The sequence below is a fragment of the Somniosus microcephalus genome, chromosome 14 (assembly GCF_052327205.1).
Source record: "Somniosus microcephalus isolate GS21.2 chromosome 14, FLI_Smic_1.0, whole genome shotgun sequence".
In the NCBI taxonomy this organism is placed as follows: Eukaryota; Metazoa; Chordata; class Chondrichthyes; order Squaliformes; family Somniosidae; genus Somniosus; species Somniosus microcephalus.
Genome location: NC_141000.1, coordinates 930,993 through 954,952, shown reverse-complemented (window position 1 = coordinate 954,952; position 23,960 = coordinate 930,993). Strand labels below are relative to the sequence as shown.

The window sequence follows — 23,960 nt, the reverse complement described above, 5'->3', positions numbered from 1 at the left end:
ATTAAGGAAGTGGTAACAGGGCACTTAGAAAATCATAACATGATCAGGCTGAGTAAACATGGGTTTATGAAAGGGAAATCATGTTTGACAAATTTATTAGAGTTTTTTGAGGATATAACTAGCAGGGTAGATAAAGGGAAACCAGTGGATGTAGTATATTTGGATTTCCAAGAAGACATTCGATAAGGTGCCACATAAAAGGTTGCTATGCAAGATAAGGACTCATGAGGTTGGAGGTAAGGTATTAGCATGGATAAAGGATTGGTTAACAGACAGAAAACAGAGAGTAGGGATAAACAGGTCATTTTCAGATTGGTTGGCTGTAACTAGTGGGGTGTCGCAAGGATCAGTGCTTAGGCCTCAGCTATTTACAATCTATATTCATGACTTGGATGAAGGGACTGAATGCAATGTATCCACATCTGCCGACGATAAAAAGCTAGGTGGAAAAGTAAGATGTGAGGAGGACACAAAGAGTCTGCAAAGGGATGTAGACAGGTTAAGTGAGTGGGCAATAAGGTGGCAGATGGAGTATAATGTGGGGAAATGTGAGGTTATTCACTTTGGTAGGAAGAATAGAAAAACAGATTATTTTTTAAATGGTGAGAAATTAGTAAATGTTGGTGTTCAGAGAGATTTAGGTGTCCTCATACAGGAAACACAGAGAGTTAGTATGCAAGCACAGCAAGCAATTAGGAAGGCAAATGGCCTTTATTGCTAGAGGGTTGGAGTATAAGAGTAAGGAAGTCTTGCTACAATTGTGCAGGGCTCTGGTGAGACCACACCTGGAGTACTGGGCACAGTTTTGGTCTCCTTATTTAAGGAAGGATATATTTGCCTTAGAGGCGGTTCAACGAAGGTTCAGTAGATTGATCCCTGAGATGAGAGGGTTGTCCTATGAGGAGAGATTGAGTAGATTGGGCCTATACTTTCTGGAGTTTAGAAGAATGAGAGGTGATCTCATTGAAACATATAAGATTCTGAGGGGGATTGACAGGGTAGATGCTGAGAGATTGTTTCTCCTGGCTGGAGAGTCTAGAACTCAGGATAAGGGGTCGGCCATTTAAGACTGAGATGAGGAGGAATTTCTTTACTCAGAGGGTTGTGAATCTTTGGAATTCTCTGCCCCAAAGTGCTGTGGCTGCTCAGTCGTTCAAGGCTGAGATCGATATTGGACTCGAGAGGAATTAAGTGATATGGGGATAGGTTAGGACAGTGGAGTTGAGGTCGAAGGCCAGGATCTTACTGAATGGTGGAGCAGGCTCGAGGGGCCGTATGGCCTACTCCTGCTCCTAATTCTTATGCTCTTATGTAAACCCTCATCCATGCCTTTGTTACCTCTAGACTTGACTATTCCAACGCACTCCTGCCTGGCCTCCCACGTTCCACCCTACGTAAACTTGAGGTCATCCAAAATTCAGCAGCCTGTGTCCTAACTCGCACCAAGTCCCATTCACCCATCGCCCCTGTCCTCGCTGACCTATATTGGCTCCCAGTTAAGCAACCACTCGATTTCAAAATTTTCATCCTCGTGTTCAAATCCCTCCATGGCCTCGCCCCGCCCTATCTCTGTAATCTCCTCCAGCCCCTCCCTATCTCTGTAATATCCTCCAGCCCCACCCTATCTCTGTAATCGCCTCCAACCCCGCCATCAACCACCCGCTCCCTCCTGCGCTCCTCTAATTCTGCCCTCTTGAGCGTCCCTGATTATAAATCGCTCAGCCACTGGTGGCCGTGCCTTCAGCTGCCGAGGCCCTAGGCTCTGGAATTCCCTCCATAAACCTCTCCGCCTCTCCGCCTCTCTTTTCTCCTTTACGACGCTCCTTAAAACCTACCTCTTTGACCAAGCTATTGGTCATCTGCCCTAATTTCTCCTTGTGTGGCTCGGTGTCAATTTTTTTGTCTTACAATACTCCTGTGAAGCGCCTTGGGACCTTTTACTACGGTAAAGGCGCTATATAAATACAAGTTGTTGTTGTTGAGTAGCAATGACTTCGAACCTTGGCAAGGCTAGCGCATGAGTAAAAAAATCAACACACACTTGCCAGCAACCAATGAGCTTGTTGGAAAGTGTCACATTACAATAGGGACCAACCAATGAGCTTGCTGGAAAGTGTCACATTACAATGGAGACCAACCAATGAGCTTGCTGGAAAGTGTCACATTACAATGGAGACCAACCAATGAGCTTGCTGGAACGTGACACTTACAATGGGGACCGACCAATGAGCTTGCTGGAAAGTGTCACATTACATTGGGGACCGACCAATGAGCTTACAATGGGGACCAATATGCTTGCTTGAAAACAGCACTTACTAAAAAAATGTTTTAGAATGGACAGATGGATAGAGAGAGAGATATTTTCAAGTTTTCTCGATTAGATAAATACCATTTACGGAGATGTGTTTTAAACAAACTTTAATAAACACATCATGGAACTGCTGCAACTAGTTCTGTTCAGGAGTTCAATAGACATTGAGAACAGTTGTGAAAGTCACTGATTAATGATGAATTAAGCAGTGCTGCATTTGATATGGGTGCTCTTAATATTGAAGCACATTCCCCCTTTTTCCGCCCAATTCTTCTGCATAAAGTTCACTTTTTTAGACACATTTTATTTAAAATAAACAAAAACAGGAAAGAGGTAACTACAACAAATTGTATTTGTACAGCGCCTTTAACAGAGCAAAACGTCCGAAAGCGCTTCACAGGAGAGTTATCAAACAAAATTTGACACTGAACCACATAAGGAGATATTAGGGCAGATGACCAAAAGCTTGATCAAAGCGTTAGGTTTTAAGGAGCATCTTAAAGGAGGAGAGAGGGGTAGAGAGGCGGAACGGTTTGGGGAGGGAATTCCAGAGCTTAGGGCCTAGGCAGCTGAACGCAATGGAGGGGCGAAGGAAATTGGGGATGTGCAAGAAGCCAGAATTGGAGGAACACAGAGATCTTGGAGGGTTAAAGGGCTGGAGGAGGTTACAGAGGTAGGAAGGGGCAAGGCCATGGAGGAATTTGAACATGAGGATGTGAATTTTAAAATTGTGACTTTGCTAGACTGGGAGCCAATGTAGGGATTAACCTTTCAGATCTTACATCATAGCCCAGGCCAAAAAAGAAGTTTTTGTGTATTTTAAAATGTTCATTTAAAGGGAGTATTCTCATGATACCGTACACTAAAAGGCTCTCTTGTACCAGGACTAGAGTGAAACAACCAAGTTTGACAAGACTTCCACTGAACAGGCACAGCGATTGGCTGCCCCCATCACAATAACTTGCTTTTATACCATCTTGCATGTCCTCAGGACATTGCAAAGCACTTCACACCAAATGAATGTACTTTTGAAGTGCAGTCACTGTTTTAATTTAGGGAAATACGGCCAATATGTGCACAGCAAGATCCCACAAACAGCAATGAAAATAAATGACCTAATCATTTTGGTGGTGTTGGTTGGCCAGGACACGGGGAGAACTCCCCTGCACTGAATAGTTCCATGGGATCTTTTCTGTCCAAGTGAGGAAAAGGACTGGTCAACAATCTTGTTCAGAACCGAATTAATGTCCTCTCTCTTCTCGCTACACATGCTGACTGACTGTATTTGCGGCGTTTTTCTGACTTTGGTCAGATTCCCAGCATCTGCAATTGTTTTATTTAATTAATAACATTCCCTTCAGTCTCCCTTATAGATACTGTCAGTCATTTTAGGAGTTTTACACAGGACAGGAAGCACTTGACACAAGGCCCTGTACAACTGCAGCAAGACATCCTTGTTCCTGTACTCAAACCCACTCGCTACGAAGGCCAACATGCCATTTGCCTTCTTAACCGCCTGCTGCACCTGCATGCTTACCTTCAGCGACTGGTGCACAAGAACACCCAGGTCTCGTTGCCCTTCCCCTTCTCCCAATCTATTGCCATTCAGATAATAATCTGCCTTCCTGTTTTTGCCACCAAAGTGGATAACCTCACATTTATCCACATTACAGTGCATTTGCCATGTTTCTGCCCAATCACCCAACCTGTCCAAATCGTACTGGAGTTTCACGACATCCTCCTCACAGCACACACGCCCACCCAGCTTTGTGTCGTCTGCAAATTTGGAGATACTACATCCAATTCGCTCGTCCAGATCATTAATATATATTGTGAACAGCTGGGGTCCTAGGACCGATCCTTGCGGTACCCCACTAGTCACTGCCTGCCACTCGGAAAACGACCCGTTTATTCCAACTCTCTGCTTTCTATCTGCCAACCAGTTCTCTATCCAAGTCAATACCTTGCCCCCAATCCCATGTGCCTTAACTTTGCAAGCTAATCTCTTATGCGGGACCTTATCGAAAGCCTTCTGAAAGTCCAAATACACCACATCCACTGGTTCTCCCTTATCTATTTTACCAGTTACATCCTCAAAAAATTCCAGTAGATTAGTCAAGCACGATTTACCTTTTGTAAATCCATGTTGACTTTGTCCGATCCTGTCACTGCTTTCCAAGTGCTCTGCTATTACATCTTTTATAATGGACTCTAGCATTTTCCCCACTACCGATGTCAGGCTTACCGGTCGAAAACTCTCTACCACCTTTTTTGAATAGTGGGGTAACATTAGCTACCCTCCAATCCATGGGTACTGTTCCAGAGTCTATCGAGTTCTGGAAGATGACCAGCAATGCATCTACTATCTCCAGGGCCACTTCCTTAAGTACCCTAGGATGTAGATTATCAGGCCCTGGGGAATTATCGGCCTTCAATCCCGTCAACTTCCCCAACACCATTTCCCTACAAATACTGATTTCTTTCAGTTCCTCCCTCTCATTTGTCCCTATGTTCCCCGACATCTCTGGGAGGTTATTTGTGTCCTCCTTTGTGAAGACAGAACCAAAATATGTATTTAATTGGTCTGCCATTTCTTTGTTCCCCATTATAAATTCCCCTGATTCTGATTGCAAGGGACCTACGCTTGACTTCACCAATCTTTTTCTCTTCACATATCTATAAAAGCTTTTACAGTCAGTTTTTATGTTCCCTGCAAGCTTACTTTCATAATCTATTTTCCCCCTCTTAATTAATCCCTTTGTCCTCCTTTGCTGAATCCTAAACTGCTCCCAATCCTCAGGTTTGCTGCTTTTTTTGGCCAATTTATATGTCCTCTCTTTGGATCTTATGTTATCCCTAATTTCCCTTGTTAGCCACGGTTGAGTCACCTTTTTTGATTTATTTTTATGCCAAACTGGGATAAACAAATTCTGTAGTTCATCCATGTGATGTTTGAATGTTTGCCATTGCCTATCCACCGTCAACCCTTTGAGTGACATTACCCAATCAATCCTACCCAACTCTCGTCTCATACCATCATAGTTCCCTTTATTTAAATTCAGGACCTTAGTCTCTGAGTGAACTACTTCACTCTCCATCTTAATGAAGAATTCTATCATATTATGATCGCTCCGGCCCAAGGGGCCTCGCACAACAAGATTGCTAATTAATCCTTTCTCATTGCATAATACCCAGTCTAAGATGGCCTGATCCCTAGTTGGTTCCTCGACATATTGGTCCAGGAAACCATCCCGTATACACTCCAGGAATTCCTCCTCCACAGTATTGTTACTCATTTGGTTAGCCCAATCTATATGTAGATTAAAGTCACCCATGATGACTGCTGTGCCTTTATTGCACGCTTCTCTAATTTCCCTTTTAATGCCATCCCCAACTTCTGCATTACTGTTTGGGGGTCTATACACCACTCCCACTAATGTTTTCTGCCCTTTGGTATTTCTCAGTTCTACCCATACAGATTCCACATCATCAGAGCTGATCCCCTCTTTAACCAGCAATGCTACACCACCTCCTTTTCCTTTTTGCCTATCTTTCCTGAATATTGAATACCCCTGGATGTTGAGTTTCCAGCCTTGGTCCCCCTGGAGCCATGTTTCCGTAATTCCAATCATATGATATTCATTTACCTCTATTTGTGCTGCTAATTCATCCACCTTATTACGAATGCTCCTTGCATTAAGACACAAAGCCTTCAGGCTTGTTTTTTTAACGCTCTTAGACCTTTTAGAATTATTATTTACTATGGCCATGTTTGTTTTAAACCCTTGATTTCTCTGATTGCCACCTTTGTTTTTCTCCTTCCTGTCTTTTGCTTCTATCCTGGTTTCCCTTTCCTTTGTCTCCCTGCTCAGGTTCCCAACCCCCTGCCATTTTAGTTTAAACCCTCCCCCACAGCACTAGCAAACACTCCTCCAAGGACATCGGTCCCGGTCCTGCCCAAGTGCAGTTGTTCCCAGCAGTGTCCTGGAGATTAATCTTTAATTCCTGGAGAGTCCAGGGCAATCCCGGAGAGTCCAGGGCAATCCCGGAGAGTCCAGGGCAATCCCAGAGAGTCCAGAAATATCCCGGAGAGTCCAGGGCAATCCCGGAGAGTCCAGGGCAATCCTGGAGAGTCCAGGGCAATCCTGGAGGGCTGGCCACCCTAACCAGCTTCACCATGGCAGCAATGTCTGTATTTCACCTGCACAGACCTCACTCTGCAGACGGGCCCTCTGAAAACCTGCAAAGCTGTGTGTGCAGCTTCCTAGCTGAACTGTACGGCTTCAGAGGGACAGGCACGAACAGTGGGAAGCCAACTCAAATTCCCATTCCTTTGGCGGGGGGGGGGGTTGTATTTTCAAACGTAAAATGATGCAAAGAAAATTCCAAAAGAGACAGGTGGCACTTGGAATATTCTGAACTGCTCATAACTTAGAACTTGGTTTCTGCCTTCATGACAGAAACTATTCTCTGAAGTTTTAGAAAACCATGTAGAGTTCAAAGCACCAACAACGTGCATTTATATAGCGCCTTTACCAGAGTAAAACCTCCCAAAGTGCTTTACAGCCACATAAATAGATAGTGGGACATGTGAGCAAAAGCTTAGTCGGAGTAGGTTTTAAGGAGTGTCTTAAAAGGAGGAGGAGAGAGATAGAGAGGCGGAGAGGTTAAGGGAGGGAATTCCAGAGCTAGCAGAGAAGCCATGAAATGTACCGCAGATCAAGTGAGACTCGAGGAAACAATCCCTTCTTACACAAACACAAACAGAAACAGAAAATGCAGGAAACACACAGCATCTCAGGCGGCATCTGCACAGAAAAGGGAAAACGTTGATGTTTCAGGCCCGGCCCCTCATCAGTTTTTCTTTCTTTACAGATGCTGCCTGACTGACTTGATGATATTTCCAGCACTTTCTATTTTTGTTCCAGATCTCCAGCATCTGCAGGGTTTTGTGCTCTGCCTTTTTACACTGATTTGTGGTTAATGACTGGTCAGCGATGGATGGAATCGTGAAACCAGGAAAAGAAAAAATAGTGAAAATAGTTTCAGCTAGAAGAAAAATCAGTCAAAATAGCAAAGAACAGGTGAAACCTCTCCACTGACACAATCCTCGATTAGCGTCTGAACAAACTGCTACCTGGGTGACGGGCACTTCACTCCCTTTGGACTCACTTTTGTGCAATCGGTAAGATCTCCCATCCTGTAAAGCATTCTGTGAGGAGATCGGCACTGGAAAATACTCAGCCCTGAAGCAGTTCTTATTAGAAGACCAGACAAAGCACCCAAAAAGCAACTTAAAAACAACTGCAATGTCATGCTGGATTGGAAACTGCTGCATAACCACCGCTGATCAGGCTGAAGAGATGGCAGTGACGCAGTAACATTTTGGACTCGATGAGCCATTGAACATACACTTCCAAACCGACTTAATAAGTGCCTCCCAGTCTTAGTGTCAATCAGAGCTAGCCAAGACCCCCGGGGACTGGGGGCATCTTACACAGGCTGGCTTTTGACTTGCTCAACAATTTTCACTTTCCAGTTATGAATTTCAGATGTGCTAATCTGATTTGAAACCCCAAGCATTTTGTACGGCTTGACATGCTAAATATTTGATCTGCTGTGCGGCTACAGCAGGTACACACACACTCAGCAGCTGCCTTCTTCATTGCAGTTTACAGGATTCTTCATGGCTCCCAAAACACACAAATCTTTTCAGTGCACAACTACTACAAAAAAAATGTAAATTAGTATATCTGGACACTGTAAAGCCACAGAGTAATACAGAACATAATGAGAAATTCTGGGCATTGATTATGCATTTCCCGGTAGTTTGGACAGTATCATACCACACAGAAGGAGGCCGTTCGGCCCATCATGCCTGTGCCGGCTCTTTGAAAGAGCTATGCAATTAGTCCCACTCTCCTGCTCTTTCCCCCCAGACCTGCAATTTTTCTCCCTACAAGTATTTATCCAATTCTATTTTTAGAAGTTACTATTGAATCTGGTTCCACCACCCTTTCAGGCAGCGCATTCCAGTACAAATTATCTGGATAGATTTTCAGCTGAAGAGAGCGTTACAATAAATTTTTAAGACAGAACACATGCAGTAGAAGCAATTTTATTCCCGGCTCAAATCCCAGCCAGGAGCTTTGCCAGTGCAGGCGCAGGGCGCAGAATCAGTCCCATACTGTGTCCCGTCTATCAGCACAGCTGGCAAAATCATCCCTGTAAGTAAATCAAAATGTTTTGATATATGTCCATGGTACACAGCTATACACAGTTGGGCTGAACATCGCTCCCATGTCTTTGCATTTAACCCACACCGCAAGCTGCTTACAGGCTAAACTGCACATCATGCATCAAGCACTTTCAACATTACATAACATTACAACAGTGACTACACTTCAAAAAGTACTTTGTTGAATGTAAAGCCTCTGGGACATCCCGAGGCCGAGCACTATATAAATGCACGTTCTTTCTTTCCTTTTAACTGAGTGCGGGAAAAAAAAGTTGCTTTGTCCAGGACCAACTGGTCAAAGTTCCAACTTCCTCATAACCAGATAAGTGGAGTAAACGGATAGCAAAAAGAGAAAAGGCATTTACTCACCGCACTCTCTGAGCTCCTGGCTGGGCTCCAGGCAGCAGCTGCCCTGCTTATCCTGCTCTGCCCAGCGCCGACACTGTCTTACACATCACATGGAAATTTGAGCGCAACCTTCCAGCTCCCCTACTTGGAACGAGGAGGACGTGGGAGCTGCAGAGAGAGAGAGAGGCTGCTTTCCTCCACTCACCCCTCCCCTGACACGAGTCACTAACAGCTGGCAGCTTCCCCGTCTAATCAGATGATTTATGTAAAGAGCAACACTTTGCCCATTATTCTGGAGCTGAATGAACGCTTGGTTTACCTGGAAATGCTTTTCGTCCCCCAAGGGGGAAGCTCAGCCACTGAAGCGGACAGGAAGGCTGACTGTGCATTGTGAGGCTACACACCATACCAGGCTGCTTTGCACAGCAATGCACTTATCTCAAGGAAACACCAACCCCAACAAACAGGGGGATGTCGCCACGTAACCACCACCTGTACTTGGTAACTGCCGGAGTTAAGTGACATCAGAGAGAATCCCCTCCACAGCTAATCCACAGAGAGTCGTAATCAGGCTGTGGGGGGAAATAGGAACAGTTTGGGCTCTTTTCAATTCTTCCCTCACCCCTTGCCTTCTGTTTTCAAACAAGCTTTCGCTAGTGACAAAAACAGAATGAATCACCGGGGAAGAGATCTGTAACAAGCAATCAAGTGGGGATTTGGAGCCAGAACACAAACCTGGCTGGCAGCAGTCTCAAGGGTTTAATCAAAAATTCTCCACACCTCTTAAACTCTGTCATTGGAGGATTTTTGTTCAATGAAAAGGAACTGAGCAGAGATTCTATACCAGGGGTTTCAACACCAGTAAATACACATTCACAAAATGATTTGCGGCACACCACTTATTATTTATGTCTCTGATGCGCTATCAATTACTCATAAAAGACGGAGAGTTAGGAGAGTAACTAAGGCTTTTATTAACAAAGAACAGAGCATGCCTCTCATGGTTGACTGGTTTCCAAGAAGGCAGGGGGCTGCAGAGCAGTCACCTTTATACCTGGGCATGTGGGTGGAGCCAGGGGCGGAGCCAGCTGAGGCATGCATAGATACAACAGTGTGCAACAATAACAGTGGTTTACCACATTCACCCCTTGTTTAAAATTGAGTCCGGCGGGGTGAAGTGTACTAAAGGTTCGTGTAAGTAAGTCTATCAGGTGGCCTTGTATGCCGTCCTGATCGTCGTGGTGGCGGCGGTGATGATGCAGCATCCAACGTTGAATCTGGCGTCTCATTGAGTGGTTGGGTGGTCAATGACGGGTCCTGGGGCTGCGGCATGCCGTCTACAGGGGTTGGGTTGTGGGTAGTGGTGGATGGCAATGGTAGTGTTTCAGGGGCACCCGAAGGTGCGAGGTCTCGTATGGAGACTGTGTCCTCCCGCCCGTCCGGGTACGCCACGTAAGCATACTGGGGGTTGGCGTGGAGGAGGCTCACCCTCTCGACCAGGGGGTCCGTTTTATGGGACCTCACGTGCTTCCGCAGTAGGACGGGTCCTGGAGACGTCAGCCATGTCGGTAGCGAGGTCCTCGATGTGGACTTCCTGGGGAAAGTGAACATTTTTTCATGGGGGGTGGCATTGGTGGCCGTACAAAGCAGTGACCGAATGGAGTGGAGCGCCGCAGGGAGGACCTCCTGCCAGCGAGAGGTCGGAAGGCCCTTAGATTTTAAGTTTAAGAGGACGGCCTTCCAAACCGTCGCGTTCTCTCTTTCCACCTGGCCGTTCCCCCGGGGGTTGTAGCTGGTGGTTCTGCTTGTAGCAATACCTCTCGTGAGCAGGTACTGACGGAGTTCGTCGCTCATAAAGGATGAGCCCCGGTCGCTATGGATATAGCTAGGGAAGCCGAACAAGGCGAAAAGGTCATTCAGACCTTTAATGACCGTGGTACTGGTCATGTCTGGGCAAGGGATGGCAAACGGGAAACGGGAGTACTCATCAATTATGTTGAGGAAGTACACGTTGCGGTCAGAGGAGGGGAGGGGCCCTTTAAAATCGACGCTCAGGCGCTCGAAGGGGCGAGTGGCCTTGATCAGGCTTGCTCTGTCTGGTCTATAAAAATGCGGTTTGCACTCGGCACAGATTTGGCAGTTCCTGGTCATGGTCCTGACCTCCTCGATGGAGTAGGGCAGGTTACGGGATTTGATGAAATGGAAGAACCTGGTGACCCCCGGGTGGCAGAGGTCATTGTGGAGGGTCTGCAGTCTATCAACCTGCGCGTTGGCGCATGTACCACGTGATAGGGCATCTGGGGGCTCATTGAGTTTCCCGGGCCGGTACAAGATATCGTAATTGTAGGTGGAGAGTTCAATTCTCCACCTCAAGATCTTGTCGTTCTTGATTTTGCCCCTCTGCTTATTGTTAAACATAAAAGCTACTGAACGCTGGTCAGTGAGCAGGGTAAATCGTTTTCCGGCCAGGTAATGCCTCCAATGTCGCACCGCTTCCACAATGGCCTGGGCCTCCTTTTCGACAGAGGGGTGTCGAATCTCGGGGCCCTGGAGGGTCCTTGAGAAAAAGGCCACGGGTCTCCCCGCCTGGTTAAGGGTTGCAGCTAGGGCGAAGTCGGATGCGTCGCTCTCCACTTGGAAAGGGATGGACTCATCCACTGCGTGCATTGTGGCCTTCGCAATATCTCTTTTTATGAGAGTGAAGGCTGCACATGCCTCTGCTGTCAGGGGGAAGGAGGTGGACTTGATGAGGGGTCTGGCTTTGTCCGCATAGTTGGGCACCCACTGAGCATAGTAAGAGAAAAACCCTAGGCATCTCTTCAGTGCTTTTTGGCAGTGGGGGAGGGGGAGCTCCATAAGGGGGCGCATTCTGTCGGGGTCGGGGCCGATGACCCCGTTCTCCACTACGCAGCCAAGAATGGCGAGGCGCGTGGTGCGAAACATACATTTGTCCTTGTTGTATGTTAGATTCAGCCGCTGGGCCGTACGGAGGAATTTCTCTAGGTTAACGTCATGGTCCTGCTGGTCGTGGCCGCAGATGGTGACGTTGTCTAGATAGGGGAAGGTGGCCTGCAGCGCGTTCTGGTCAACCATTCGGTCCATCTCCCTTTGGAAGACCGAAACCCCGTTGGTGACGCCAAAGGGGACTCGGAGGAAGTGGTAGAGACGACCGTCAGCTTCAAAAGCTGTGTACTGGCGGTCCTCAGCCCTGATGGGGAGCTGGTGGTATGCCGACTTCAGATCAATCATCGAGAACACCCGGTATTGTGCTATCTGATTGACCATGTCAGATATGCGGGGGAGTGGGTATGCATCTAACTGGGTGTAGCGATTGATCGTCTGGCTGTAGTCAATAACTAGGCGCTGTTTTTCGCCAGTCTTCACTACCACCACTTGTGCTCGCCATGGGCTAGTGCTACCCTCAATAATCCCTTCCTTCAGGAGTCTTGCTACTTCGGATTTAATGAAGCTCCTATCCCCGGCACTGTACCGCCTGCTTTTGGTAGCGATGGGCTTACAGTCGCGGGTGAGGTTAGCGAACAAGGGGGGGGGGGGGGGGAGACTTTAAGCGTGGAGAGGCTGCAAATGGTGCGCGGCGGGCGATTTAAAAGCTGCTGGCTGCGGACTGTGAGTGGGGGGAGGGGTCCGCCGTACGCTAATGTGACACTTTTAAGGTGGCACTGAAAATCCAACCCCAGTAGAACGGCAGCACAGAGATGGGGCAGGACAAGAAGTTTAAAATTTTTGTATTCTGTGCCCCTTACTGAAAGGGTCACTACACAGTAGCCACCGACGTCTGCTGAATGGGATTTGGAAGCCATAGAGATCCGATGGCGCGTTGGCAGGACCGGGAGAGAGTAACTGCGCACCGTGTCGGGGTGGATAAAGCTCTCCGTGCTCCCGCTGTCGAAAAGGCAGGTAGTGGCGCGGCCGTTTACCGTAATGTCCATCATGGACCTGGACAGTTGGTGAGGGAGGGATTGGTCCAGCGTCATGGAGGCCAGCGTATGGTCGAGCGAGTCGCTGTGGTCGTCAGACGAGGCGGTGGTTGAGTCCGGGTCACCCGCGATTGGAGTTGGAGGCGTCCAAGATGGCGGACAAAATGGCTGCGCCCATGATCCCGATCCCCACGCGGCTGGAGGTGTCCAAGATGGCGGACAAGATGGCTGCCCCCACGGTTCACACGCGGCGCTGCTGGCGTTAGCGGTTTTACCTTTGCAGGCGCTGACGTAGTGTCCTTTCTTCCCGCAGCCAGAGCAGGTAGCGTTTTTCGCCGGGCAGCGTGCTCTGGGGTGTTTTGCCTGGCCACAAAAGTAACATTTCGGGCCCTTGGACATCGCTGCAGCAGTTGGTGCCGGGGGTGGCGGTCCCATGACCCAAGGTTGCGGCGTCCACGGTGCGGAGCGGTTAGGGGAGAATGCGTCCATATTCCGGTGGGCCGCGTCTAGCGAGAGCGCGAGGGACACTGCCTTCTTCAGGTCGATTTCACCCTTCTCCAGCAGTCTCTGCCGGGAGTAGTCGGACTTGAGGCCCGCAACGAAAGCATCTCGGATAAGTCCCTCCGTGTGTGTCGCGGCCGATACCTCTTTACAATCGCAGGCTCAGCCGAGTATCTGTAGTGCCTGTAGGAATGCCTCCACCGATTCCCCGGAGTGCTGTTTGCGGGATCTCAGGAGGTGTCTGGCATAAACCGTATTTACCGGGCGTGTGTATTGTCCTTTTAGCAGATCGATAGCCGCCGCATAGGTAGTCGCGTCCTGGATGAGCGTGTAGACTTGGTGGCCCACCTTGGAGGCCAGGAGTTTTAGTTTGTTTCCATCTAGTGTCACGGCTGAGGCTTCCAGGTAAGCTTCGAAGCAACGCAGCCATTGTGCGAACTTGGTAGACGAACCCGCCTCTTGAGGGTCTAGGTCCAGGCATGTTGGTCTGAGGGCATGCAGCAGCGCCTGCTGCTCAGCGTTTGGTGCCGTCGTTTGCTGCAGCGGCTGCTGCTCAGCGTTTGGTGCCGACATTTTGTTTTTGTTAATAAAATTGATGCGCTATCAATTACTCATAAAAGACGGAGAGTTAGGAGAGTAACTAAAAGGCTTTTATTAACAAAGAACAGAGCATGCCTCTCGTGGTTGACTGGTTTCCAAGAAGGCAGGGGGCTGCAGAGCAGTCACCTTTATACCTGGGCATGTGGGTGGAGCCAGGGGCGGAGCCAGCTGAGGCATGCATAGATACAACAGTGTGCAACAACAACAACAACGGTGAACAACAATAACAGTGGTTTACCACAGTCTCCCGGCTGCTCACATTTACTTCCTCTCTAACGTCTCAGTGGGTAGCACTCTCACCTCTGAATCAGAAGGCTGTGGGTTCAAGTCCCACTACGGAGACTCGAGCACAAAATCTAGGTTGAAACTCCAGTGCGGTGCTGAGGGAGTGCTGCACTGTTGGAGGTGCTGTCTTTTGGATGAGACGTTAAACCGAGGCCCCATCTGCTCTCACAAGTGAACTCAAAAGATGACATGACACTATTTCCAAGCCAATATTGATCCCTCAGCCAATGGTTATTCTCACATTGCTGTTTGTTGGAGCTTGCTGTGTGCTGTGTTTCCTACATTACAACTTCAAAAAAGTACTTAATTGTCCTGAGGTCGTGAAAGGCGCTGTATGAATACAGGTTCTTCCTTTCCCTCTTCCCAACCCCCAGCACCCCCGCAGCTTTGGGATTTGATCCGTGCTAGCTGCCATTCCCACTGGAAAGAGGCGGAAGTTGTTTTGTTTCTGTGGCCCTGCTCACCTCCTGGCTTTACGGTGAGCAGATAAAATTGACGATCTTGACGCTGAGGAATCACAGTGGCGTGAAGAAAGCTGCCGCTTTTATGAAGAGCGCTCCCATTTGATGCAGAATCCAGTTGATGGGAACGTGAAGCTGAAGTGATCTGAACCACCCAGTCAAAACAGCTGGCAGTTATTTACTGCACTCACACACCTGTTGTGTTTTTGAGTCCTGATATTGGTTGGGGCTCCAACCGAGTGATTGAAATCGGACAGCTGCGAATCTGTGATGGGACATCTGACCAGCTTCAGTGCTGTTGTAGATTCATCGTGCCCAGCTGCCCAATGTCTTTACATTACTTAAATCAGCTCCTTTATCCCGATGGCAGATCAGTAGATCCATCAATGCAGGCAGCTGGCGCAGGAGGAACCTGGTCTTCTGGTCTCTACTAAAACCAACAGGGCCTTCATTCAAGGAAAAGTTCCAATCTCCCACATTATTGGGCAAATTAGGAATTAGCTCTGCATTAAGGGACTCGGGCAGTTGCGAGCACAGACCCGAGGGAACTCAGTACTTTGATTAATTCCCACTTTAGGGCAGGGGTTCTATGTAACGAGTAATACTGTACCTACATGGAGTGCAGGTTGTATGGCCCAAAGGGCCACAAGTGGCTGCCAAGGCCCGTCAATGCAGTATATTTGTTCTTATATTTCTTATTGACTGATTTGTCCTGGTTGAATGTTGTGGGCCTGCAGATTTGAAAAGGGCAATTCTGTTGCCTCATTGGGGGCTCAACCCCCACTCAACCCTGAATCAGAATAGCAAGATTCATATCGGCAACTGACAATATATGGGAACTAATGCGAATAATGATTGAAACTTTAGTGCACTCAAAAGGAGTTTGGATTGGAGTCAGAGCTACAACACTCTAGCTACATTTCTTCAAATTGCACTTCCTCCAAGCGCAGTATCTCCTGATTATGTGTGTTGGATCCATGATACAACAACAACTTGCATTTATATAGCGCCTTTAACGAAGCAAAACATCCCAAGGTGCTTCACAGGAGCGATATCAATCAAAACATTTTTGACACTGAGCCACCGAAGGAGATATCAGGATAGGTGAAAGAGGGAGGTTTTAAGGAGCATCTTAAAGGAGGGAAGAGACGTAGAGAGACGGAGAGTTTTAGGGAGGGAATTCCAGAACTTAGGACCTAGGCAGCTGAAGGCACGGCCACCAATGGTGGAGCGATTAAAATCAGGGATGCGTAAGAGGGCAGAATTGGAGGAGCACAGAGATCTTAAAGGCTTGTAGGGCAGGAGGAGGTTACAGAGTTAGGGAGGGGCGAGGCCATGAAGGGATTTGAAAACAAGGATGAGGATTTTAAAATTGAGGCATTGCCGGACCGGGAGCCAATGCAGGTCAGCAAGCACAGGGGTGATGGGTGAACGGGACTTGGAGCGAGTTAGGACACGGGTCAGCAAGCACAGGGGTGATGGGTGAACGGGACTTGGAGCGAGTTAGGACACGGGTCAGCAAGCACAGGGGTGATGTGTGAACGGGACTTGGAGCGATTTAGGATACGGGTCAGCAAGCACAGGGGTGATGGGTGAACGGGACTTGGTGCGATTTAGGACACGGGTCAGCGAGCACAGGGGTGATGTGTGAACGGGACTTGGTGCGATTTAGGACACGGGTCAGCGAGCACTGGGGTGATGTGTGAACGGGACTTGGTGCAATTTAGGACACGGGTCAGCAAGCACAGGGGTGATGGGTGAACGGGACTTGGAGCGAGTTAAGATATGGGCAGATGAGTTTTGGATGAGCACAAGCTTATGTAGAGTGGGAGATGGACGGCCGGCCAGGAGAGCATTGGAATATTCAAGTCTAGAAGTAACAAATGCATGGATGAAGGTTTCAGCAGCAGATGAGCTAAGGCAGGGTGAGAGTTGGGCAATGTTATGGGGGTGGAAGTAGGCAGTCTTGGTGATGGAGCCGATATGTGGTCGGAAGCTCATCTCGGGGTCAAACACATCACCAAGGTTGTGAACGGTCTGGCTCAGCTTCAGACAGTGTCCAGGGATGGAAACGGTGATCAGGGAATGGAGTTTGTACTGGGGACCAAAGACAATGGCTTTCAGTCTTCCCAATATTTAGTTGGAGGAAATTTCAGCTCATTCAATATTGGATGTCAGACAAGCAAGGTGACAAATCAGAGACAGTGGAGGGGTCCAGACAGGTGGTGGTGAGATAGGGCGGAGTGCCGTCAGTGTACATATGGAACCTGATGTGTTTTCAAATGATATCGCCTAGGTGTAGAGTGTAGATGAGAACTAAGGAGATATTAGGACAGGTGACCAAAAAAGCTTGGTCAAAGAGGTACAAGAGAGAGTTGGAGAGGCAGAGAGGTTTAGGGAAGGAATTCCAGAGCTTAGGGCCTAGGCAGCTGAAGGCACGGCCACCAATGGTGGGGGTTAGAGAAGTGGGGCTGCACAAGAGACGAGAATTGGAAAAAGGCAGAGATCCTGGAGGTTTGCAGGGCCGGAGAAGATAGGGAGGGGCGAGGCCATAGAGGGATTTGAACAGAAGGATGAGAATTTTAAGATCGAGGTGTTGTTGGACCAGGAGCCAGTGTAGATCAGTGAGCACAGGGGTGACGTGTGAATGGGGCTTAGTGCGAGTCAGGACACGGGCAGCAGATGTAGGTCAGTGAGCACAGGGGTGACGTGTGAATGGGGCTTAGTGCGAGTCAGGACACGGGCAGCAGAGGTTTGGATCAGCTCAAGTTTACAAACCTATGCAGCCCAAAATACAAAAGCTTGGAAACCCTTACCTAAGGGAACATAATCACGTTGAGGTCTGAGTGCAGACAAGGTGCCAGAATAGCACAGCAGCAGCTCTGTGCCATGTATAAACAATTCATCCTTTCAATACCCTCAGACTGTACAATGACAGACAGGGTTTCAGGTGGCTACACTTTTCTGTAAGTGCTTTTCAGAATCTCATTACTGAAAAGAAAATGTGAAGGAAACTCAATTCTTTGGCAGCTGAAAAGTGGTCCCCCAAAATAATTACTTTGCAAAGCCTCCTTGAATTGCACATTCAGAACCAAGTGATGAATTTAATTCTACGTTTAGCAGACAGAGGCATTACCAGAGGGGCAGCCCAAAATTAACAGAGCGCTCCAAGATAAACAACAACTTGCATTTATATAGCACCTTTAACGTAGCAAAACGTCCCATGGTTAGAGTTGCCAACCCTCCAAGATTGTCCTCGAGTCTCTGGGAATTAATCTCCTGGACAGTGCTGCAATCAACCCAGGAGAGAAAATCAGAGGGACATTAAAATTGCTGTGTTTCCTTTAAATATTTTTGTTCATCAGTTATAAAAATATCTGAATGGGGAAAAAAAATGCTGTTTGACTGGGCGGGAAGTCATGTGATTAAACCTCCCAGAAGATGATAAGCCAGGGTTGGCAACCTTTGCCAAGGTGCTTCATAGGAGCATTTTCAAACAATATTTGACACAGAACCACAGAGATATTAGGACAGGAAAGAGGGAGGTTTTAAGGAGACACTTAAAGGAAGAGAGAGAGGTAGTGAGGCGGAGAGGTTTAGGGGGGGAATTCCAGAGTTTAGGGCCCAGGCAGCTGAAGGCAATGGTGGAGCGGTTAAAATCAGGGATATGCAAGAGGCCAGAATTGGAGAAGCACAGAGATCTTGGAGGTTTGTAGGGCTGGAGGAGGTTACAGAGATAGGGAGGAGGGGAGTGTCATGCCCTCTGAGGTCACAATGTCACCAGAGCTGGAAAAGCAGTGTAAGCTGCTGCTACTCGGCTCAGCATGACTTGTGGCTGCAGACTGGCTCAGCCTACACACAGAGGCAGTTCTCCCACCGGCTGGCTTGGCACGGAGTCCTCCTCCCCCCAAATTCACGTCCAGGAAACTAACACTGCTGTCTCTGCCCATGTGCAGCATCGAGTGTGTGCGCGTGCGAAAGAGATTTCCTAACATTGCTGTCTCTGCCCATGTGCAACATCGAGTGTGTGTGTGCGAAAGAGATTTCCTTTGCCACTGGTGCTGTGACTCCTGGGAGGAAACCACAGCTCCTGAAGACCTGGTTTTGACTGATGCTCCCATCTCGTGAGACTCCACACCAGGAGCTCAGCCTTGCCAAGTGGCCCCTCGTAGCTCCAATAAGAACTTGTTCCAATCAGTTTTCATGGACTTGGCTTAGACTCCTGCCCCGTCATTCACTGTATTGTAATTTAAAGTACATTTGCCCGCATATTCACCTTGCAGTAGTAGCAGCAACACTACAACAGTGACTACACTCCAACAGAACTTCATTGGCTGTAAAGTGCTTTGGGATGTCCTGAGGTCCTGAAAGGCACCATATAAATGCAAGTATTTCTTTTCCTTTTCAATATGCTTCTCATACTCAGAAACTGGTGTCAAAGATTGCCATTTTAATATTTCTTTTAATGTTTTAAATGGTGTCTGCTGATCACATCACATGGGGAACTAGCTGTGGTTATGATGGTTGAAGGTCAATCATCATAGCCCCAGGACATCGCTGCAGGAGTTCCTCAGGGCAGTGTCCTAGGCCCAACCATCTTCAGCTGCTTCATCAATGACCTTCCCTCCAACATAAGTTCAGAAATGGGGATGTTCGCTGATGATTGCAGAGTGTTCAGTGCTATTCACAACTCCTCAGATAATGAAGCAGTCCATGCCCACATGCAACAAAATCTGGACGATGTTCAGGCTTGGGCTGATAAGTGGCAGGTAACATTCGCGCCACAGAAGTGACAGGTAATGACTATCTCCAACAAGCGAGAGTCTAACCACCTCCCATGACATTCAACGGCATTACCATCGCCGAATCCCCCACCATCAACATCCTGGGGTCACCATTAACCAGAAACTTAACTGGACCAGCCACATAAATACTGTGGCAACAAGAGCAGGTCAAAGGCTAGGTATTCTGCGGCGAGTGTCTCGCCTGCCGATTCTCCAAAGCCTTTCCACCATCTACAAAGCACAAGTAAGGAGTGTGATGGAATACTCTCCACTTGCCTGGATGAGTGCAGCTCCAACAACACTCAAGAAGCCCGATACCATCCAGGACAAAGCTGCCCACTTGATTGGCACCCCATCCACCACCTTAAACATTCACTCTCTTCACCACCGGCGTACCGTGGCTGCAGTGTGTACCATCTACAAGATGCACTGCAGCAACTCGCCAAGGATTCTTTGGCAGCACCTCCCAAACCCGCAACCTCTTCCACCTAGAAGGACAAGGGCAGCAGGCGCACGGGGACACCGCCACCTCCAAGTTTCCCTCCAAGTCACACACCATCCTGACTTGGAAATATATCGCCGATCCTTCATCGTCGCTGGGTCAAAATCCTGGAACTCCCTACCTAACAGCACTGTGGGAGCACCTTCACCACACGGACTGCAGCGGTTCAAGAAGGCAGCTCACCACCACCTTCTCAAGGGCAATTAGGGATGGGTAATAAATGCTGGCCTTGCCAGCGACGCCCACATCCTATAAACAATTTTTTTTTAAAAGCTTGGAGGAATTACCAAGTGAAGGAACCGAATTAACATTAAGCATTATTCTGGACAGTGAGTATTTCCAAGTGCACTCGTTCCCACCTTCAAATCCCACCGTGTTTGTGTTCCGCCCTACTTCTGTGACCTCCTCCAACCCGACGTCCTCGAATGTAGCCTTCAGTCCTCTGAAACCAACCAACTTTCATTCTCCACTGCTTCAGCAGCATGGCCTCATACTTTTGAGTACCTCTATTAGATCTTTTTTTAACCTTCTCTGTTTGAGCTAAAATGGCCCCAGTTTCTCTAGTCTTTCCTCAAAGCAAAAGCATCTCGTCCCTGGTATTAATTAGTGAATCTCCCCTGAACCCTCTCCATAGCCTTGACATCCTTCCCAACACTGGGCACAATATTCCAACTGCGATTGCACCCGAGTTAAGCACAGTTCCACTGGGAACTTACCCAATAGCTTGTTCACTTATAGGGGTTGATTTTAACTCAGCCGTGAGGCGGGCTTTGAGGCGTGTGGGGGGTTAAAATCGCAAAAACTGAGGGTCGGGACCCCCCTGCCTGGTTCCCGACCCCGAGCCATTTGAACCCAGGCGTGTCTGATGGTCCCGAATCAGTCCCGCCTCCAACAGGCGGGACTGGTCTTTAAGGCCCTTAATCAGCAATAATTGGCCTTTATAATCCCATTTCAACAGGCCCTTGCATTTTTAACCCTTTTCCCACATAAAACACACCTGGTGGGGATCACGCCTGTGAAACCTGGTGTGAGCACTATTGGCTTGCTGACTATCAGCTGCAGGTCAACCATTAAAGAGGAATTTTGATCAGTCATCATTTGCAGGTGGCAGGACTTTGTTGTTTCAGGCCTGGGGCAACTTTTACCAGGCTTAACCACACCTGTGGAAGGTTGGAGCCTCACACACATCTCCAGTGTGAACTCCTGGGAAACCCCACTTGCCACCTTCACTCAGCGCTTCCTCAACAGAGGCATATACCAGAAGCATGGGAGCCATTTATTTCCTTCCCTTCTGGGCATTAGATGAGTTCGAACACCAGCCGTGGCACCAGCAGAACCAGGAACAACAGCAGCAGCAACAGGAGCGCCAGGCTGCTGCTCACCCACCTGAAGCTACACAGGCCAGAAGGGGCCAGCGCTTGGAAGTGGCTTGAGAGCACCTTGCTGCACATCAGGGGGCCATGGGGACCCGTTTCTGCACTGGCAGTCCTACTCAGAAGGACTTCCATGAAGGTCTGGTTTCTCTGTTCAATAGATGCCCATCGCTCCTCAAGAGATGTCATTCTATTATGAACACTCACCATGTTTTCCATACCCTGGCGACTTATCTCCTCCATGGAGATTGCCATCCTTTCCATGGTGATGCGTTCATGCGCCAATAGCTCCACAAAGGCTCTGCTCATGTTCGTTATGGACTCCTCCATTCGCTCCACACTCACATCGACCCTGGAGACAAAACCTGCCAGAGACTCCTGCATCTGTTCCTGGAGTTCCAGCACCGCTGATCTTATGGATGGACCCAGAGGCAGAGGGTCGACATGCAGCTGAGCCGAGCTGGCAGAGTCCTGCGCCCTCCGACTAGCACTCTCCACTGCTGTCCCTGTCTCCACAATCTGCTGATGCTCACTTGTGAGCTGTGATACACCAGGTGACAACACTACTCTATGTCCCGAAGGTCCCACCAAGGTGTGAGTGTCTGCGCTGGTGCTGGGTGCACTGAATTCTGCTGATGCTGCCCCCTCTGAGGTTGCAGATTCCTCTGAGGAGTCTGGAAGCTCAGGCTCTTCCTCCTGGACAGTGGGGACGGGGGCTCTCGATGATCCTGTGGGGGAGTAAAGGAAAGGGTTAGAGATGTGAGGTCAAGGTTACATGCACATTGCATATTGCAGATGATCATAGGTCCACCTGTTATAGCTTCAGAATCATTATCAGCGACTCAGGCAATGTCAATGAGAGAGATGGAAAACTATTCTGTCACCAGCTTGCTGTGATGCACCCGTCTGTCCGCCTCCCACTTGCGCCTCATCTTCCACTCCGACGATCTCCAGGACCGCCTCCTCCCAGGGGGTGAGGTGGGCTACTGAGGGTGGCCCTCCTCCTGTCCTCGCTCTTTCCCTCTTATTGTGAGCTCTCTTTTCCTGCAATGAGGGAGATAAGTGGAGTTTGAGTGAGAATGAAGGAGTGAGTGTAGAGAATCCATAGCACAGATGCTTAGAAGGAGACAAAGATGGAGTGAGGTGGCAAGACCAAGGGCCCTCCCTGTGTGTTGTCAGTTGTTTTCATAGCATCAGAGTGATAGGGAGTGTGAGAGCTGCATCGTCGAATAGTTAGGTGAATGTGAGCATAGAGAGAGAGGGAATGGGTAAGGGTGCATGGATGTCAGTGTCAAGTGGGATGTAGAGGAAGAGATTGCTAAAGCTGAGTGCTGGTGAGGAGAGGCAATGGAGATCAGATTGAGAGTGATGGGAACTTCATACTCACTTTTCCAGTGTGCTGAAGGTCATAAAATCTCTTCCTGCACTGTATCCAGGTTCTGCGGGTAGCCGATAAGGAGTTAACCTCCTCTGCCACTTGCAGCCACGCAGCCTTTGTCTGCTGGGGAGGCATCTTCCTCCCGGATGAAGGGAAGAGCACCTCCTTGTGAGCTCTTGCTCCCTCCACTAAAGCCTGCAGGGCAACGTTGTCAAACGGGGTGCAGACCTCGGTCTTTCTCTTGCCATTCTGCTTCCAGCTCAGTGTATCAGCAAATGCCAAAAGGTTGGCAGCCTGCAGAAGAAGCAAGGCTTGTTGCAGACCCTAAATGCAGCAGCAATAATGACGTCATATTATGCGACTTTCTGACTGGAAATACTCATTTGCCAAGGGTTCCCACACATTGGAAATCAATTGGCCAATTGAGTTAAAATTGCATCAATCTCACACACCCATTTAGATTCGTGTGGGAAACACCAAATTCGGGGAACCCGACAATTCCCCGCACCCGAGTTAAAATCGATCCCATAGTGTCACCTCCCTCATCACCACATGGGGAATTTTAGAAATAGGGACAGCTTAATACCCCTGTCTGGATTTGACTGAAATTCCACCTACCCATCTTCTCACCAAATCCCTCAATCCCTTCTGTCTCTAGAAATGCATCTAATGTTGCCAACCATAGAGATGTTTCTGTACGTTTCAGACAGTTAATGGATCTAAAATCAAATATGTAGCAGAACATAATTTAAATGATCAATTTTAGAGATACTGGGGTATTACTAACCATAAACAGGCCAGCTTGAAATTTGAAGCATTCTGCACAAAGGAATTTGTCATTCTCTCTAGTTAATGTTGAAAGACAGAAAATGCTTTCAAAATAATACACTTATCTTGAAAGCCCAAAACTTAATGATGGAACAAGAAGCAATTCACAAAGTGCAGTCCATGGCGCGACGGAGATTAGATGTAAATACACAGCATGATTTGGGGGATTTGCAGTGTTACCCACTTTAATAAGTGGCTGCCCAGTCGGGTTTAGTTCAACGGCCTAATAATCCCCTGCAATAAACTACCTTAAAATCTTAGACAGAAATTATAGGGATTTCTGATAATAGATTTTGCTCTGCAAATTGCATAGAATTACACAGAATGTACAGCACAGAAACAGGCTGCCCAACAGGTCCATGCTGGTGCATATGGTCCACACGAGTCTCCTCCCACCCTACTTCATCTCACCC

General features: G+C 48.2%; 1 protein-coding gene across 4 annotated transcripts in view; it reads right to left on the bottom strand.

Annotated features, from left to right (window-relative positions):
- The window catches only part of dgkh (diacylglycerol kinase, eta), a 532,784-nt gene that overhangs the window by 220,825 nt on the left and 287,999 nt on the right, over window positions 1-23,960 (bottom strand). Inside the window, exon 1 of one of the 4 annotated variants that reach the window (XM_086006094.1) lies at window positions 8,919-9,107. The exons of the other annotated variants lie outside the window; for them this stretch is intronic. The gene's annotated coding sequence lies outside the window, so the exon portion shown is untranslated. Of the gene's footprint in view, window positions 1-8,918; window positions 9,108-23,960 lie in introns of those variants that run through there. 4 annotated transcript variants of the gene reach the window in all.